At 46.1% G+C, this 19,278-nt stretch overlaps 1 protein-coding gene across 3 annotated transcripts in view; it reads left to right on the plus strand.

Moving 5' to 3' along the window:
- The window catches only part of RASGEF1B (RasGEF domain family member 1B), a 307,416-nt gene that overhangs the window by 178,010 nt on the left and 110,128 nt on the right, over nt 1-19,278 (plus strand). For all 3 annotated transcript variants that reach the window (XM_069485432.1, XM_069485433.1, XM_069485436.1), the window contains one exon: nt 13,363-13,446. The gene's annotated coding sequence lies outside the window, so the exon portion shown is untranslated. The remainder of the gene's footprint in view (nt 1-13,362; nt 13,447-19,278) is intronic.

Raw genomic sequence — 19,278 nt, forward strand, 5'->3', positions numbered from 1 at the left:
GGAAAGAAATGTATTAAAAGATACTGCCGGAGGTAGTGTAAATTTGATGGGATGCATGTTGGTCCGTACTTTAGAAAACTATTGGAATTGTCTACTAAAATTGTATATTGGCAGAATCTAGGATCTGGCAATTCTATTCCCATTTACACCCCTCATAGGATAAAATGTCCGTATGTGCACCCAAAGGCATGGCTGTGGATGTTCATAGCAGCATTATTTGTAATGGCCCCAAACTGAAAACAATCACGTGTCCATCAGCAGGGAAATGGATGCATTGTATATAGTCACAGAATGGAATTCTACACAACAATGGCAGCGAGTGAACAATAGCCATACCCAGTGGCATGATGAATCTCAAGGCGGGGTCTTAATTGGCCTTCAGGTTGCTGAGCAGGACACTGCTTTGCCCCAAGGCAGGGAGAGAAGACTTCTGTCCTCATTGGCCTGAGGGGTCTGGGAAACCACACCCTGCCTGGCTTAGAGAAACGACAGGACAGTCTGGCCCACCAAGGGACACGGGGCAAAGATGACTCCATGTTGTGAAACATGCCCTGTGTCTGCTTTTTTATTTTTACCTTTCATAATAAAATTCCAGATAAAAAGGTTATTGGCCTGCATCCTCTCTACTAAGATATTATTGTAAATTATTTTTTTGAGAGAGAGAGAAACTAACATTGGCATGGTACCATATGTTCTAGCTTGTAAGTCACGTTCATATGCTTTATCGCGTGGAGTGTTGCTTTGGACATGAAAGACAATGTCAAGGATGCCTCTGTCACAGTTTCCGGCCAGAGTGGCCACTCACAGCAAAACCGTGAAGCGGGTAGAGCAGGAGAGAGACATGTCGTAGTGTCTTTCCTTTTCTTCTGAGGAATAAATCTGATACTAAACGCTGCGCTCTTCGGTCTGAATGGGGTTTGGATAATGGCTCACACTTTCTAATGATGGAAACGAAACAGCTGGTTTAACAATTGAAAAGTAAAATGAGCAGCGTGCAATGCTGTGCTCTGAACTCCACATCCGACGTTGCCCAAGTAGGCGTCACCTCCGGTCTTGTTCTAAAGTCCAGCCCGGGAAGAGCTCTGCTGTTATCACCGAGATTAAAATGGCGAGAATGGCTTTTGGCTCATAAATCACTGCGGTGCAGAACATGCAGTCAGGGAGGCCAAAGCCCGGTCACAGGACAGATGCCATCTTACGCGCCCCACTGCACCCCCCTCTCAGCTGCAGTCTCTGTCATTGCTCTCTGCTCTCTTTCCTACCAAACCCTGATTTTAACAGTTCATTCTCCCTCGGCCACTGTCCCCCTCATTGTGAATTAAAACCAACGTGCCATCTCTCCCAGGCAATTTTATACATTAAGCCTTTTGCTAATTATTAATCGCAGAATGAATGTTGTTTCCCTGGACAAAAAGTTCCAGTTCAGGCGATCAATGGGTGGGGCATCTTTAACCTTTGCACTTGAAATTGTACCACCTGTCTACTTGCTGGGAATCACGCCTGTGGGTTGTCACTCCATTGGGCAAGTCATCTGCCAGGGAACCCCACTTAATTTCTAGTAGCACAAATTTTTAGGGAGACTAGCTAAGGCCTATATTGTTTGGAAATGTTATTACTACTTAGAAGTATTAATACTTCTATTATAGTAATGTAGTAATGTTACTACTGAGAAGTATTAATACTTCTTAGAAAGAGTAATTCTGGGCCGGGCGCGGTGGCTCACGCCTGTAATCCTAGCACTCTGGGAGGCCGAGGTGGGCGGATCGTTTGAGCTCAGGAGTTCGAGACCAGCCTGAGCCAGAGCGAGACCCCATCTCTACTAAAAATAGAAAGAAATTATATGGACAGCTAAAAATATATATAGAAAAAATCAGCCGGGCATGGTGGTGCATGCCTGTAGTCCCAGCTACTCTAGAGGCTGAGGCAGGAGGATCCCTTGAGCTCAGGAGTTTGAGGCTGCGGTGAGCTAGGCTGACGCCACGGCACTCACTCTAGCCTGGGCAACAAAGTGAGACTCTGTCTCAAAAAAAAAAAAAAAAAAAGAGTAATTCTGAGAAATCTTTTAGCTTCAAGGAGAGGACGTTAAGGTATCTTCCACTTTACTCTCTTCAGGGTTGTTTGTCTTCCACGAGTTGGTAAAAAAATGGATCCAAGAGTCACTATAAGGAAGATGTAATAGTCTCAGCCAAAATGCATGTGCCTGTGAAACAGAAAGCTCTGGAAAATGTGAGAACAAAAGCTTATTCCCTTTTCCATAAAAGTTTCTTTGAAGTGTAAAGAATGCATGGATATTTTTGGGTTTTTATTGTTTTAGCATTGCATAAAACTTATGTTAATACTAATTGATTTCATCTTTGAGAACAGAAATTTTGTTTGTCTATATAGTCTCAGAATCCAAAGCTTAGCTTGACCCTGGACCACATCAAGCTCGTAAGTTTTTGCAAGATTGTTTTTGGTGATTTTGGAATCCAGTTTGACAGTCTCTGAATTTTGCCTGAGCTCCTGATTTGGGAAAAGTGATGCCATGTATGAAGTGCAGTTTATCATAGTGCTCTAATATTAAGATAAATTTGCCCATGAGTATAAGTTTCATCTGTTAGGCCATAAATGCCACAGCAGTTTATATAGACAAATCGGTTTTTAATACTGACTTTTGTCAGTTATTTTTTTCTAACTGCTTGTGGACAGGATTGTGGATTGTCCTGGCTGTGCTTGGGGACCTGGACGTGCTTTCCTCTGCAGCGAGGCTGGTGGCTTCGTGACTTGCAGGGGCCCTTGAAAAATGTAGATAGAGGGTCCTCTGTCCAAAAAGTAGGGAAAAACTGCTGTTCAGTGTGCTAAAAAATAATGTTTTCCTTTCTTCTGTAGTCTGTCAGCTTGCCATGGTGTGTTTTTATTTTCTACTTGTTGTCATTCCAAGTAAAGAAAAATAAATTTTAAATTATTACTATGAATTTTATCCCTCCTCTTTCTATTGTGCAATTTCAGCCTTGCACAAGCATTTAATTCATATTCGCTGAGATTACACGATTTATATTTAGCAGCCTGTACATGCATATGTATTTCATTCTCAGCAGACTCACTGCGCAACTGACTCAACAGCTTTCATTCGACTTCTTGATACACACACATTCCACCAACACTTTCTGCTTTTGGCTTATTGATGAGTAAGGAAGGACTAAAGGGAAAAGGACCCTTTTCTGAGGAAATGTCCCTATTTCTTCTTCTTCTGTGACCTCCTGTGTCATTGTTTTCAGCATAAGTGGCTGGCTAGTAGAAAAGTAACGTGAATAAAACGTATGTGATAGGGTTCCTTGATTGTTCGTGTTTCTTAAAACACCATTGCCTTCCTGGTGCGTTGGCAGCAAGTTCTGGTCCCAATGGAAAGCATGATCTCTCAGGGCTGTCAGCATTCTTGTTCACTCCACTAAAGACACAACATGCCCATCTCGTACTTGATTTGAATGTCCCTGAACCCCCACTTGTTGTGGTTCCACTAGAATGCCGTGCTCGTGGTCACTGCAAACACTGTACGCTCGCTAATGGGTGACAAAGAGAGACAGACAAGGGTATTGTGCTCATCTCCTCTGCTGTGTACCCCCTCTGTTGCCCTACCTGACTTCACTTATAAAACAGAGTTTAAAGATAAAGTTATGAAAAATTTAAAAATGGCAACAGTATAGCATTCTACCAAGCACGGGGTCTTTCTGAGTGCCGATTCCTGTGTCCTGTGCCCGTCCTACGCCCACAGAGCTGGCCCTGAAGGAGCTACCACGAAAGTAATTTGTTGCCAAAGTGTCATCTAGAAGAGTATCTCCTATAATTTATTTATATCTTGATTGTTTATTCACACTACCTGTGCTCACTTTGTTCCTTTGTCCGGGAACGAAAGCAGTACAGCTAACTCTGAAAGTTAAGATGAGACCCGGCATCGCCAATCAATGACCAGGTTTTTATGCTTTTGATTGACACCTTTCCTTCCCCATTCCCCACCCAAACTCTAGAGGCACCTCCACTCTGTTCTTCTTTTATTTTGGGACCACAAAGGCACAATGCTAACTCAACCTGGATCTGGATACGTGAAGATGAAGTCTGGGCATTCACCAAGCACGGGCACGGAGCCAAGTCACGTGAAAGAAGACCTCAGTATCATCCTGCAGCCCGCCGTGATGAGGGAGACAGATTGAGTCTCCCGAATCTGACCTCTTCTCTATATCCACAAATGCCACCAGCTTCTTTTTGTTTCCAGAATAACGTCTGATCTCTGGGCCTCCAGCCTCAGGCTCCTCTCGTGCATTCTTCACCGTGACCTCAAAGTGATTCTTGCAGAGCACGTGGCCAATCCAGATGTTTCTTGCCTAAAATATTTTCCTTGCTTTCCCATATCTTCATAATTATGGTCCTTCGTGGTTTGGCCCTGCCCAGCTCTGTAAGCCTCCTGCACCTCGATGGCCTTTCAGACAAGTTGTGTTACTCAGATATGTTTGCTCTCCCATCTGTCTGTATTTGTGCCTAGAAAACTCTCCCCGTTTTCTTTGCCTACCCCTCTGTTACTGGAAGAATTGTCTTAGGAATCCATCCATTTGTTTATTTCACTATTCTTTTTTTTTTTTATTTGAGAAATATTTATTGAGTGCCTCTGATATCCCAGGTGCTATGCTAGAGTTTGGGGGTACAGTGATGGACAAGAACAGAGAAGACCCTGACTCTTGGGGAGCTCAGAGTCATGGGGAGTGGTGACAGACGATATGTGTTCTCATTAAAAGCCACACAAATACATGTGCAAAAAAGGAACGGCCAAATCATTGCAATTCTGATGAGAGTTACAAAGGAGAAACATTTATGGAATGAGGGCACAGAAAGAGGTGACTATAACCCGATAGAAATTATAGTCAAGCTGCCCCTACTGAAGGGAAGGTTGGATTAACTCAGAAAGAGACGTGAGCAGCGGGATGCTGGGAGGTAAAAGAGTATTTTCCTTGGAAGAGGAAAGAGCAGAAGGAAAGGTTCCATGGCAGGAAAAAACCTGACATTGAAGATTCTAAAAGGAGGAGGAGAGAGGTGCAATGTGAGTCCGGAGAGGGAGGGAAAGGCCGGACCAAGAAAGGCCCCGTCGGCCAAGATGAAATTTCAGGCTGCGTCTAAGAGCAGTGGGACACTCTGAAGTGTCTGCTTCAAGGGGGAAGAGAATAGAGAGGGAGGATCAACAATTCGATTTATTTCTAGAAAGATCTCTCGGAATTAGTGCAGAGAACAGATCGGAGGGGAGCAAGAGTGGATGATCTTCCAGAAGTCCAAGGAAGACACGTTTATGAGTGGAGGCAGATGGACGTGGGTGTTCCCACTTCTGTGACGATTCCTTGGCTTTCCTACCCCTCACCCCTTTCCACCTTCACGTCTGGGTGAGAGCTTCCTTCCTGTCTTCCCGTGGAACCCCGTGTTAGTTTCATTTAACCTGCACAACCACCTTGTTTGATGGGCGTTAGCATTATCCGCATCTGGTGGACCAGGAAGTTTGAGGTTTGGAAAGATTTAGCAACTTGCCCAAGTTCCCACACCGAGAAGAGAGTGGAGCCAGGATCAATCAGAACTGGAGAAAAAGGAGAGGGGACCCGAGAAATAAATAAATAAGCTCAGCGTGTGCACGGGCGATGGCGGAAAATTTTAGCCGCAGCAAAAAGTTCAGGTTGAGATAGGATGACAGCTTAAGGCCAAAATGTAGTGCAAAATTCACATCCAAGGACAGTATGTTCAAAACCAGAGTTCCAAAGTGGTGAATGCTCTTTGTGCTTTTTGATGTCGAGACGCACCCTACCCCGCACACACTGTCCCTCCTCCCTGCATCTCACCTCGCTCCTGCCACGCCCCCCCTTCTCTCGTAATCCTAGCGATAGTCCGGACTCCTCATCTCCGCTGCCTTTCTCCTCCACTTCCTAGAAACCTGCCAGTGATCATTTCCCGCTCAGCCTCCACTTCCAGCCAGTGGATAAGTTCTCCTGATTTTAATTCCACACTGTTTCTTCAGTCTGTCCCCTCTTCTCCAGCCACTGTGCTACTGCACAGGCATGAGCCTGTCCTTCCTGGCTGTGGCACCAGCAGCCTAAATAGTCGCCTGGCTTCCACTCTTTCCTCCCCCCAGATGCATCCTCCTCTCTGCTTGCCAAGTAATCCATTCAAATGACTGTTAGAAAAGTGATTCTGGCACCATCTCTCACCATCCCAGTCTGTTAGATCAATCAGCACCAGATTATTTATGCTTCGCAAAAAAGCTAAACATTTCTTTTTATTCCATACCTCCTTTGCTTTTGGCACTCCTGGTATTTCTTCTTCCTCAAGCACCGTAAGCCTCTTTTCGTATCCCCAGACTATCCCACACCTCTTCTTTGTCCACCTATGTTTTATTCTGTCCTCTTACGCTCAGCTCCTACATCACCTCCTCCGGGAAGCCTCCCAGCCTTCTCTCCTGGTTGAGGTGGATGCTTTTCCTTTTGCTCCCACTGCATCTTCTGCAAATATTGCTCTCAATATGTACCATTCCTTTTATACATGATTTGTTTACGTTTCTCCCCACTAGACTCGAGGGAGCTTGGAGGCTGAGACTGCGTCTTATTCACGGCCGTCTCTAGTGCCTGCACAGTCCTGGCACGGAGAACTCCGTCCATTCAAGCGTCTACATCATTGTCGTGGTCACTGTGGCACCCTCCCCCCAGTTCATCCGGAAACCTCCCCTAACCCGACTGCCCTCTGCCCGAAAGTCCCTCCCACTGACATTGAAGTTTTGGGGGCTTTTGCTTTTGCTGGGATGCCTTTATCCGTTTTCTAGGGCTGTCGTGATACAGCACCACAGACTAGGCGGCTCAAACAACAGAAATTTTTTTCCTAACATGAAGACTTGAGGCTTGAAGTTTGAGATCAAAGTATGGGGATGATTGGTTTCTTCTGAGGCCTCGTAGATGGCTACGTTTTCCCTGTGTCTTTCCTCTGTACCTCTCTCTCTCTCTCTCTCTCTCTCATCTCTTCTTCTTTGGACACGGGTCAGATTGGATTAGGGCCCACCCTAATGAGCTCACTTTAACCTAATTACCTATTTAATGACCCTACGTCCAAATACAGTCATGTTCTGAGGCAGCTGAGTGTCAAGACGTCAACATGCGCATTTGCGGGGCGGGGGGTGCACAATTCAACCTTTGAAATCTGGGGGGACATAACAGGTCTCTTAGCCATTGTTTCGTTGCCCTGAATGTGCTGCAGGTCCCCAAGCAGCTCCGCCTGCAGAGATGCAGGTGACAGCGTCCCTGCCGCTCTCTTTCCCCCTGTCGAAAACCCTGCTGTGGCCACCACGGATGGAGCCTCCCTGGAGCTCATGACTCCTGGGATCTCTTAGGGCATGAGGTCGGCCTCCAGGGACAATATGAGAACCGCACAGAATTAGTTCTTCTCCCTGTGAAGTTTGCTCGTGTTGGAATAGATGAATTCTCACTTCCCTTCTTATCTTTTCTGAACTCCTAGAGGATTTGGAGTTCATATCATACAAGTGGATGCACGCTTTATGGTGTGACTATCATGTCTTGGTTTCAACGTTCCAAAGAGCTGTATAAAAGATTGTTGATTGTTTTCAGATCTATTGGCTTGTTGGATCTTTATTTAAAAAAAAAAAAAAAGCAAATTATATGCTGTATACTCTTTATTGCTGATGAAATGGAGCCCCCAAAGGTTACATATCAAGTAAGTGTCAAAGCCAGTTTTCAAATTCAGGTCTTCAGACTGGCAGGCCAATGTGTTTTCCACTCAATATCTTGTTAATATTTACAAGTTCTTTAGAAGCCGACATAAACGTATTTTATAAGCATTTACTTTTATAAACCTGTGCTTATTTTATTAACACATAATTGATGACTTTTAAAAAATATTTAAAATACTTGCTTATTTTAGAGACTTTAGTTGTAAAACTTATAGTTTTACTTTAAGTGAACTTAAAATTTATATTTATAATTATGATTTATAATATGGGTTGGATGTGTTTAAAATTTTAAAGTAAACATATTTAAGCTTATTTAATAAATGTCTAAATATTCTATACCTTTTGTAATTTTTATAATTGTTATAATTTCTATTTAAGTACTTAATAAACTTATATTACTTACCTTAAACAATTTTAAAGTAAACATATTTATTTAAGCTTATTTAATAAATGTCTAAATATTCTATACCTTTTATAATTGTTATAATTTCTATTTAAATACTTAATAAACTTATATTACTTACCTTATAAATTTTTATAAACCTAGCACAGAGCTAAGTCACAGTACTTACAGAATAGTTAGCTGATTGACAATATGGGCGGGTATGTATTTATTAAATTATAATAGAGATTCGTAGACACCTGCTATTTTACTCTGAAGAGGGCACCCAGGAAGAATAACAATAAAACCTTTTTTTATTACAGTGAAAAATAATATTAGCACTTACTATGTAAGTTTCTTTGCTGAGCTGTATTTCAATATAAATCCTCCAAACAAGCCTGTGATAGAGGAATCATCCCATTTTACATTTGGGGAAACTGAGTCTTCGCAAGGTTCATTAACTTACTCGGGGTCTCAAACCTAGCAAGTTATGACACTGACATTTCTGGCTCCGTGGTCATCATTTCCCTGTGACAGCAGCTGTAGAAATTACAGGACAGAGACCAAGTCAGCCATTACTCACTGAAACCGGGAACATGTTGGGAACAGGCATTTGAAGGCAGCGAAGCCCATAAAAAGGACATTGGTCATCGGACACTGAGTTACTTACCCTCTGCGATCCTTAGTGTCTTCATCTGTAAATATGAGGTTAATTATGGTGTTTTCCTGAGGGGTTTGTGGTTAAGAAAAAAAATGTTGGGGTGTGTGTGTGTGTGTGTGTGCGCGTATATGTACATACATATGTACATTTATAAATCTGTATGTGTGTGTGTGTGTATACATATACACATCAGGGACAGCTGTGCAAAACAGTCTCATCCTTTTGAAAAGCAATAATAGGATAGTAAATAAAAAGAGCCATAAAAATGTCTGTATCTTTGGCCCAGGAATCTTACTTCTGGAAGTATAATCTAAAGAAATGATTCAAAAGACAAAAAAAAAAGTATATATAATGACAGGGGAAAATGGAAATAATAAAAATATGTATTAAGATATCAAATACATGCTACTTTAGAACGTTGTTGGAACACTGTGTAGCTACTAAGTATTATAAACCCAGAAACTGTGTAACAACCCAGAAAATATGTAACACGTGCTGGTGAGTGGATAAAAGTATGCGATGCAAAGTGGTCTAGCTCCGTGGACCTGCGTTTGGGTAAAGGCAGGCAGAGAACTCACACATCTGAGTCTGAGGAAGTCTGTGCCTCTTTTCATAAACCTTAGGGAAGGAAAGTAAACACATTAGGGGCATTTCTTAAACTCAGCATGCAAAACAACCAGGAAATGGATGTTTAAATGCAAAAATTTAGCAGATCGTTTAAGAGCAATGGGTACTGAGGGAGGTGCGAAGACTGGATCAACAGGTCAGGTCCTGGCAGGATCCTGCCTAGAAAACCTAAAAACCAGAATGCTCCTGAGCCTGATTTCCGTGCGACCCTCTCTCCTCGGCTTGCGAGTCTGTGATCGTAGCCCAGAAGAAAGGGGGACAAGGCAGCAGTGTGCATAGTTACTTAAGTTCACCCAAAACTGTGCTGGAGTGTGGAAAAAGGGAGGAAGTCTGGTCAAGCCCGAGTGAGTCAACGTTTCATCGCCCTCCGCCCAGGGCCCCTCCCTTCCCAAGGCCAACCTCAGCTGCTCTGGTCTGTGTGACCCTTCCAGGAAGGAGCTCCAGCTGGGAGGGGTGGGGCGAGGCCAGGGCCCCACTGCTCGGCCTCAACTGCCAGACTGGGGGTGGGGGCAGAGAGAGCAGGGGGCCCGGGCAGTGACAATTGTGTGCAATCCCATCCTGGTTCAGGAACGTTCTGATGGAGTGTTTGAAAGGTCCCAGAAACCCTCGTGGCTCTCGAGCAGCAGCGAGAGGAGCAGCCAGAGAGCCCGCTTACCTGTGGTTTTGCTCCCAATAGATAAAGCGTGGCGGGGCGAGGCTGGAGGAGGAATGGCAATCTCTAAGATAGAATCTGCCTCCACTCCAAGATAGACCCCTAGCCTTGAGGCATGGGAGGAAGGGCGGGCAGTGGGTGGACATGAACATCCGTGTTTATATGGAGCATAGACTCGGATTTCTGAGGGAGGATGCATTCTTTCCTCTAGAGACATTAGGATCATCTGAGCGACCTGGTGAGGCAGCCTTGAGCCGGTGCCACCTGGACTGATCTCACTGCTCAGTCAACTGGCGAGGCCTGCGAAATGGTCCCCAATGTCTTCACTCCTTCAAAACCCAGATTATCTCTTTGCTTTTGCACCAGGAGTTGCTCTTGTATTTCAGGCAGGAGGATAAACACTGAAAGTTGCAAGCACAGTTCAAGGCCTTAACAACGTCTTTGGTCTCCTTTCAGGAGTGCAGTCTTAGTAACACCAGGCACCTTTTGTGTGGAAATCTCCGAGAGAAGTTCTGTAGCTTTTTGGAGGGCTCCGAGGTTATTATGGGAAGAAGGAAAAGGGGCAGTAATTGCCCTCGTTTTGCAGAGATCTGGAGAAGATGGCTGATTGGCCTGAGGCTTCAGCTGTTTTTCTCTAAAGTCTGTTCTCAGCACCCAGACCCTGACATTCCGCAAATACTGAGTTGGTGTGAAACAACAGCAAACCTCAGTCACCCCAGACGACAACAACAACATCCTGCGGGGAAGCCTGAGATGAGGGCGAGGGCTGGGAAAAGGGAAACGCTCTCTGGTGGTGACTAGATGCCCCTCGCTACCCTGTGTTGTGCACGTGAACCCATCCGTTGAGACACTCCCTTCTATGAGTGCCCCAGCATCATATCTTCCCACCAAACAAACAATTTCTAGGTAAGAAATCTCTGTTTTTCAGCCGCTGAGTTGTTTGAGTCTCAAGTACACCCAGCGTAAATGTATCGAGGGAATGTTTGGCCTGAAGAAAACCAGGCTCTGTAACACCCCAAGAAAGCTCGTTCCTCGTTGCCATGGTAACCAGGCCCGCCTGTGATGAGGGCAGAGTTCTCCAGATTCATCTACCGCGTCTGCAGATTGACTTCCTGGGAAACAGAATCCTATTTCCCAATCGTCAACACAGAAAGTGTTATTTTCATTAAAAAAAAAAAAACAAAGTTGCCATTTCAAGTCGATCGAGTGGGGCCCTTTTCCTGGGTGCCAGTCAGTGTCTTTTTGTCTCTGGAAGGTGGGAGTTGGTGACCCGGTCCTTTGGAGCTTCCGTTCATGCCTTCGCTGATATGGCTGGGACCTGCGCCAGTGGGGTTGGATGGTCATTACGCTGTGACGCCTGGGACATGACCTGTGAAATGAGCTGCTGGTTTTATTTTAACTCATAATGGACAGAGAGCCACGTCTCTCGGAATCCAGCTATATCCCCTGTTTTCAAACCCTGGGAAGAAGTCGGAAGTTTGAATGGCTTCTCCTGAGGGTGAACTGCAGGGCCTCCTCCCTAGGAATTCTGTTTTGCCTTCTAGACCACAGAGACTACTGCAATCAGTCTCAAAATGCCCTGCAAGATGTGTGTAAATAACGCAAACCACATTTGCAGTCAGGGCCACCGTGGTGGAGAGTGCAAGTAATTTGCCTGGGGGGAGGGAGGAAGATAATTAGTCACAGCAGGGGTAGAGATTCCAGAGGGTCACACTCCACTCCTGGGTGAGACCACTGAGACATCTTCCTCTTACTCAAGAACCACAGCCAATTAGTGGACAGCAGGGGGTGGGAAGGGGTCAGTCCTTGCTGAATCATTTTTAAAGTTCATTTTTATTTTATGGGGTTTCATGGTGCCTACAATTAAAGTTTTTGTGATAAGTCTGTTGACGTCTCTCTCTAACGAGATTGAAGAGAGAGGGTAAAAAATGTGTGCCGTGAGAACCGGGACTGTGGGTAGGAGAGAACTGGAGCTAGTGGGGTGTATTGGAAAGTAGTAAAGACCTAAAGAAAAAAATTGAGCTGACAAAAGAAAAATTTACTCTACTTGAAAAAAAAAAAAAGAGCACCTACATTATATAAGACCTGTGCTAGATTGTGAAGGACACAAGATAACTAAGACATGAGTCCTGTTCTCAGGAGCTCACATTCCCAGCAGAGAGTGACAAGTACTCTGTCTTCGTCCATTTTCTGCTGCCGTAAGGAAATTTCACAGACTGCGTAATTTATAAAGAAAAGAGATTTATTTGGCGCATGGTTCTGGAGGCTGGGAAGTCCAAGAGCACAGCACTGGCACCTGCTGAGGGGCAGCCCATGGCAGGAGGGGAGGGGGTAGGCAAGTCTACGAGACAGAGAGAAAGTAGAGGTTGCATAACCTTTTTATCCAGATCTCACTCCTGATATAACTAACCCACTTCTGTGACAATGTAACATTCATCCAATCATGAGAATGGGGCCCTGGTGGCCTGATTACCTCTGAAAGTCCCCACCCCTTAATACCGTAATAATGGTGATTAAGTTTCCAACACATGAACTTATGGGGGCCACAATCAAACCACAGCGTGCTCTGATAATAGTACCATGGGACTCTGTGGTAGGGAGAAATTTATTCTGACTCCAGTCAGAAGTAGAGGAAAATAAGGAAATGTTTCCTAGTGAGTTTGCAGTGTTTCCTAGTTGGGCTTTACAGGACAGGCAGATACTGAAGAAAGGCTATTTTAGGAATCAGGAATAGCACAAAGAAAGGCATAAAGTGGAGACTGTTCACAAAAAATACACGGACCAGTGTTGCTTGAGATTTAGGCTAAATTGTGGGACAGCGTTGGAGCTGAAGCTGAAAACGTAATCAGGACCCTTTGGGAGGGTTCTGTGTAGCAGGTAGAGAACTTTGAAAATTATCCCATATGGATTCAGAGATTTGAAAGCCAGAGGTTTACATGTGGTCATTGTTTCTATGCGATGAGATATTAGTGAAGTTGATTTTTTAAAAAAGATTCACAGAGTCTGATCTGTGTTCTAGGAAGATACTTTAACAGATGAAGCTGCAAATATTCTCAATTTATGTCAACGTGTGTGCGGATTCCTTCGAAATGTCCTAGGTGGGGTCCCTGCCCGAGGTTAAGTGGGTTGGCACAGGCTGCAACTGAAGCAGCCACGCAAACACGCCGACTCAGGTATTTCGAGTGACGATTGTCAAGTTTAAGTGCTTGGGGCACTACTGTGAGTGGCAGGGAATGGCTCCAGGCGGCAGAGGAGCCAGCTAAGTCCCTGAAATCTCTCTGTGTGTCTCCCTCTTGCAGGAGCAGCAATGGAAGCCTCCTGTATACAGCAGCGTGACTCCAGTCTGCTTCCCCAGCCCTCTGGTTGAGAAGCCGGCAGGCAAGGTAGGAATGGATCCCTTTCTTGTTGGAGAGTATGATTTGAGCTGCTTTGCTATTGTTTCTTCTCGTCTTGAGCTATTTGGGTGACATAAATTGATCTCATTAAAAGAGGCTGGTAAAGCCAAGCGCAGTGGCTCATGCCTGTAATCCTAGCGCTCTGGGAGGCCAAGGCGGGAGGATTGCTTGAGGTCAGGAGTTTGAGACTAGCCTGAGCAAGAGCGAGACCCCCCATCTCTACTAAAAATAGAAAGAAATTATCTGGACAGCTAAAAATATATATAGAAAAAAATTAGCCGGGCGTGGTGGTGCATGCCTGTAGTCCCAGCTACTCGGGCGGCTGAGGCAGGAGGATCTCTTGAGCCTAGGAGTCTGAGGTTGCTGTGAGTGAGGCTGACGCCACGGCACTCTAGCCAGGTGACAGAGTGAGACTCTGTCTCCAAAAAAAAAAAAAGAGGCTGGTAAAAACCAAAATTTGAAGTATTTGCTTGGCCCTCGCGGGACCTGCCTTAGGCAAAGCATGGAGATTCCCTGGGCTCAGCCCCTGCCTCCACCCCCCTCCCGGTGACATCCTCCCCATCCTGGTGACCTCCTCCAGGCCGTCCCTGTCCCTCCGTCTGGTCTCTCAGCTCTTTGATGCGCCTTCCCCTGCCTATGAGAACTTGCTAGAAGGGAAGAGAGTGCTTTTAGTCATGGATGTGTTGGTGTTAAATTCAGCCACAGTACTAACTTTAAAATAGTTTTTTATTTAAACGTTCTGGTGGCATTGAAGACTTTGCCTCTAGACACTGCAGATTTATGCCTGAACTGCTGCCCTTCTGGACCCGAAGTCGCAGCCCTGGGTCCCACCGGGGGGCACAGATTCCCCGGGAGGGTGTGGGCCATCTAGAGCCGCCGGCCTGGGCTCGGATCCCGGCTCCACGGTTCGCTAGCTGTGCGATTCGAGCAAGTCCCCCTTGAAAAGGGCATCGTAATGGTACCTGCCTCGTGGGGCTGTCGCACAGATTAAATAACTTAATGTAAGTCCACACGAGCAAGGATTATTTTTTACCCATTTTGTTCACTGTGTGTCCAAGCACCAAGGAGTTACACAAGTGAATGGAATAAATGCATAAATGAAAAGCTAACTAGTGAGCGTAGAGAGCCCGCGGCCCCTATTTGCTTAGCTCAAGAAATGGGAGGAGGGGGTGTTGTGTTTCAGAAAGAGAAGCGGAACTCAGGTGAGTCGATCGAGCACGAACACTCTTTCCGGGCCACGTTAACAGAGGGACCACGGGGTCCCCGGCGTCCCCTCCGCCTTCCCGTCCTTTGCTGCTGTGCTGCATCTCAGGACCACACACAGCCCGACATCTAGGATGAAACCCAGTCACTGCCAGGAAAAGCCAAAACCAAACACATAACAGTTCTTGAAATAGGCTTCTCTCCAACTTTCAGATACGTGTGGGCAGAACTAGCGTTTCTTGCAGTTTCTAAAGGAAGGGAAGCTGTTTTCCTGGAGGATTCCCGATCGTCTCGCCTCGGCTGCAGGTGCTGCCAGGGCAGCTGTGCGTGGAGGGTGACGAGGGTGACGTCCCTGCCGGGCGCCTGGCCTCCCGCCTGCGCTGTCCTGGGGGCTGACGTCTGGCCGGCGTGGCCCCTGCTTCTCAGGATTGTGTGTCCACACTTTGTGTTCAGCACGGTCTGCACTTCCCCTCTGCTGACTCCGGTTCGCAGTGAGAGGAGTAAAATGTGGCCCAAAGATTAAACCAACTGAGCAAGATGTCACAAAACGTGTTGGCCACCGTTTCAGCCTTCACTGCCTTGTGGCATCAGCGTCCCTCCTAGCCCCACAGGTCTGACCTTGTGGATACGAGCTCTGGAAAGACCACTGTTTTGCAGGGACCGAGAGAAGCCATTTCAGAGGCCGAGGTCAGAAGTCAATGAACCCTTGAGGGGTCTCTTGGCTAAACTTCATTTCAATCCAATGAATAGATGGGGCTGAGTTCACTCGCCGGTTGGGAGCCCTGATGAGAAGCAGGAACAGCAGTATAAAGTCGTTGGGGAGGGATTCTTTGCAAGGCTTCTCAGAGAGTGGGAGTGAACCTGGCGCAGTCCGACCACCTTGGTTTGGTGATGTTGTCTGTAATATTGCGATTCTTGCGTCTTTCTCCTCCACTGGGGCGGAGTTAGCAGGTAGATCTTCCGTACCATGTCCCAGGACTGTCTTGGGTCGAGTGAGATCACTCCCAAAGGATGCTCCTGCTCTCTTTTCTCTTTTCTCATCGCTGTGGCTTCTGGGCTTCATGTACTTGCTGTGAATTACTGTAACGAATTCATTTCGCCATCATCTCTGATATCCGTCTATCTGGAAGAAGAGAAATGACGCTGAAAATCTAAGCAGAGTCAACCTCCCATCACAGGGGCCCATGGAAGGCGGCTTTTGGGATGGATGGTTGAAACCTGTGCTCAGTCTGCCCAGAGTCCACACTTTCTTCTACCAAGAAACTTTCTTTTGAGTGCAAGGCTGAAAACGGGACCCAGATGGGATTTTTATCACCCAAACTGCGATGCCTCGAGGTGAATTGGGGACCGCTTTTGCTTCCTTGCTGTGGGAGAAGGGAGGATGACGTGAAAACTCCACGTGGAGAACAAAGGATTCCAGTGTGAGCTCCTAATAGAAAAGAGGATATTTTGGAGGCAACTCAAATCTTACAGCTAAATAACATCTCGTTTCCTTAATGTTTGTGAGCAGAAGGTAGGAACAGAGGACAGAAAGTCCTGGAGCAGAGATGGAGAGACCAGAGCAGTCACTCTGGGCATCAGACAGGCAAGCCTGGACTATGAGCTTATCCACCCTCTGACAAAGAGGAATTGAGGGTTTTATTTTACATAATTGGAGTCAGCGCCTTTTGAACGGAACACACACCTACAAATGTCTGTAAATAAGAATGCAAATGTCAGAAATATGTGTCTTGGGATTTCCTGGGAATACCCTGGCAGCTTTGTCTTCCTCGCCTCTGCAGTTGCTAGATGTCGTGTTGAGAAGGTTCTGGCTGAACTTACCGTGTCCAATCCCACAACGTCACCACCAAAGGGCTGTTCTTTCTGATGTATCGGAGATCCTCTGGAGGACGAATTAAGACAGAGCAACTTTAACATATTCGGCAGCAAACACGTCGCTCCCAGGAGGTCCCACAGGCTGACGGTCAACACAGAAAGAATTTCAGGAGTTCAGTCAATTACTGCAAGATCCAAAGCGGACTGCTGCAAGGGAGTTAGACAGTGATGGTGGAGACAAAAGCCGGGATTTAGGTAGATAAAGAGGATGACATAAAACTCAACTATGAGGCTCTTCCACAAAATTCTCACCGGACCTCTGGTCGGGCACTAGCTGACTTGCCAGGTTGAAATATCCCAGCCCAGCGCCACAACCTCGGCCAGCTGGGCGGGCCCCTCCTGACACACAGGCAGACGGGGCTGTTTTGAATTAGGGGGTGACCGTGACTGCCGACCTGCCTTTCTGAAAAGAATTTAGGTGACAGTCAAACTTGTCCTCAGTGGAAAGAAATGTAACTCGAATGCACCGTTTCATTTGGCCAGAAGGAAATGGAGACATCAAGTGCTCTGAAGGGTAGCGGTGTGATTAAATGGAAGGGAGTCAGGAAAGTAAATAAGCTCCCCGAGCCTGCTGTGTCTCTGAGGGGGCGGAGGGGAAGCCGAAGGGGCCAGGTGGAAGTGGCTGTTTAAACAGCAGATAGGAAGAAAGGAGCCGGCGAACTCAGACTCGGCAAATCAGAGCTGCTGTGTTGCAAAGCTGGGAGGCCTTCGTGGGAAGAAAAAAACAGAGGTGTCCTTTTTACAGACTAATCTTTAGCTCCTTTTACCACTGGATAGTTTGCCTTAGCAAAGGAACGTTTAGCTTAGCCCCTGAGGGCTGCTTTGAGGAGTCTAAGTCACAGCCCCTTCCAAATAACTGAATATTATATTATGATATTATATGATTAAGTTTGGATGAACGGCACCAATTCTATAGAAGTGACTCAGGACTTAATATTCATTATTTAGGGCCCCAGTGACCCAGGAAGATGGACCCAACAACTAGTCTATGGCCCGCTGCTGCTTCCAAAAAACACTAAAAATCAAGGGTGGAAGAATTGGAAGATAATTCTCAGCAAAGCAAGCCATTATAATGACTGTGGTTGTGGGTAAAAATAATCTGAGTTTTTCTGCGTGTGAATAGCCCTGATTTTGCCTGGATCCCTTTCTCTGTGTATTTAGCTTCTGGTCACCGAGGGAAAATGCATCGAGCCAAGTATTTTTCTTCCGGGGCTCTTTGTGACAAGGTGAATAAAAGCTTCGTGTGAAGGGGTCTTATTATCTTCTAAAATAATGGAGGTTTTAGTTGGGTATAAGTCCACCCAGCTAAAGACGACATTTTTCTGCCTCCCTTGCAGCTGGGTGTGTTTATTGACGAGATTATGGCCAAGGGGTGTGGGTAGGAATGATGTGTGATGAAAATTCACACGTCACACTCTTCGTAGGAAAGTCCTGCCCTGCTTGCTGGCTGGGGCGCAGGTGTGGGAGCGGCAGCTGGACTGGTCCCCTGAGACCAAGGGAGGCTGGCAGGGACAGAGCCCTGGGGACCTGGGTCTGTGGCTCCGTAGAGCCCTCGGCTGCTGTGCCCCAACTAGAACGGCCCAAGACAGAACTCCGTCTCCCTCTTGCTTGCACCACTGCTGACGACGTGGCCACTGTCACTGCAGCCGCAATGACAGCTTAGTGCACAGTCACACAGAGCAGGGAACAGGCCACCCGCTCCACGGGAGGTCGCTGGCAGAGCCTCGTACAATAAACATCAGTTAAGGGAGTGAAGATGCTCACTTGCTAAAACTCGTCTCCCAGAGTCAGCCTGGCTGAGAAAAAAGCGACGAAGAAGCTGACTTCCGGCTAAGAGAGCAAAGTGACGAGCAGGACCCTGCTTAGCAGAGAGCCTTGTCTTTGAGCTCTGAAGGAGGTAGACCCAGGTGTCTAGGTTCCAGCAAATTCTCTCTGGGATGAGGCAGATACCTTTCTACGGAAAACACTCAAACTCAAGCACTGCCGTGGAGCCTGTGTGTGTCAGATAACGTTTCTATTGATGCTTACGTGTCGGGCTGTCATTCGTTTAGAAATGTCCATAAATATCCTTATGTCTGTATTTGACAGAATGTTCTGTTTCACCATCGGAAGCAGGTTCGGGTTCCCTGGGGCAAACGTCGTGGGCTGTGTCTGCTGTAACTTTATCGCACAGCTTGTTACGGGAAGAATGTACTGCTACCTCTTATGGATTCTAGATCCATTCTCCTTCTATTTAACGTTAAATGACACTTACTATTCTGACAATAAATTAAGCCTCTAAGAAGTCGACCGGTCCCACTTACTACATTGGTTCCATCCGTACGAGGAGACCATCCTGATGCACAAAGGCAAGAAGTCTGCCCACCCCAACACTCCCAACATGGGAGACGCTCTGTGCACAGGCTTGACAAGCTCAGAAGAGCTGTGATAAACTTTAACAGATATGTTTACACCAATGGTTTTATCGTTCGTTTCATGTCCTCTTATAAGCACAAAATATTCAATGCCAGCTCCCAAAAGCCATAGAAAATCAACGAAATATAAACACTATCTGTAGAATATATTTATTAAGCTTATAACATTCATTAATTTCAGAAGCATGTAGATGCCTCTTCCTTATAAAGATGGGAAACAAATAGAAGCAGTGAAAATCGTTCTTGTTCTTCTGATCTTGCTTTGTAGCTTCTATCTGTAAAGGCTGAACTGTATGGTACAAGGTGTATGGGCTGAATGCACGCACAC

This window comes from Eulemur rufifrons, chromosome 13 (genome assembly GCF_041146395.1).
Source record: "Eulemur rufifrons isolate Redbay chromosome 13, OSU_ERuf_1, whole genome shotgun sequence".
Taxonomy (NCBI): Eukaryota; Metazoa; Chordata; class Mammalia; order Primates; family Lemuridae; genus Eulemur; species Eulemur rufifrons.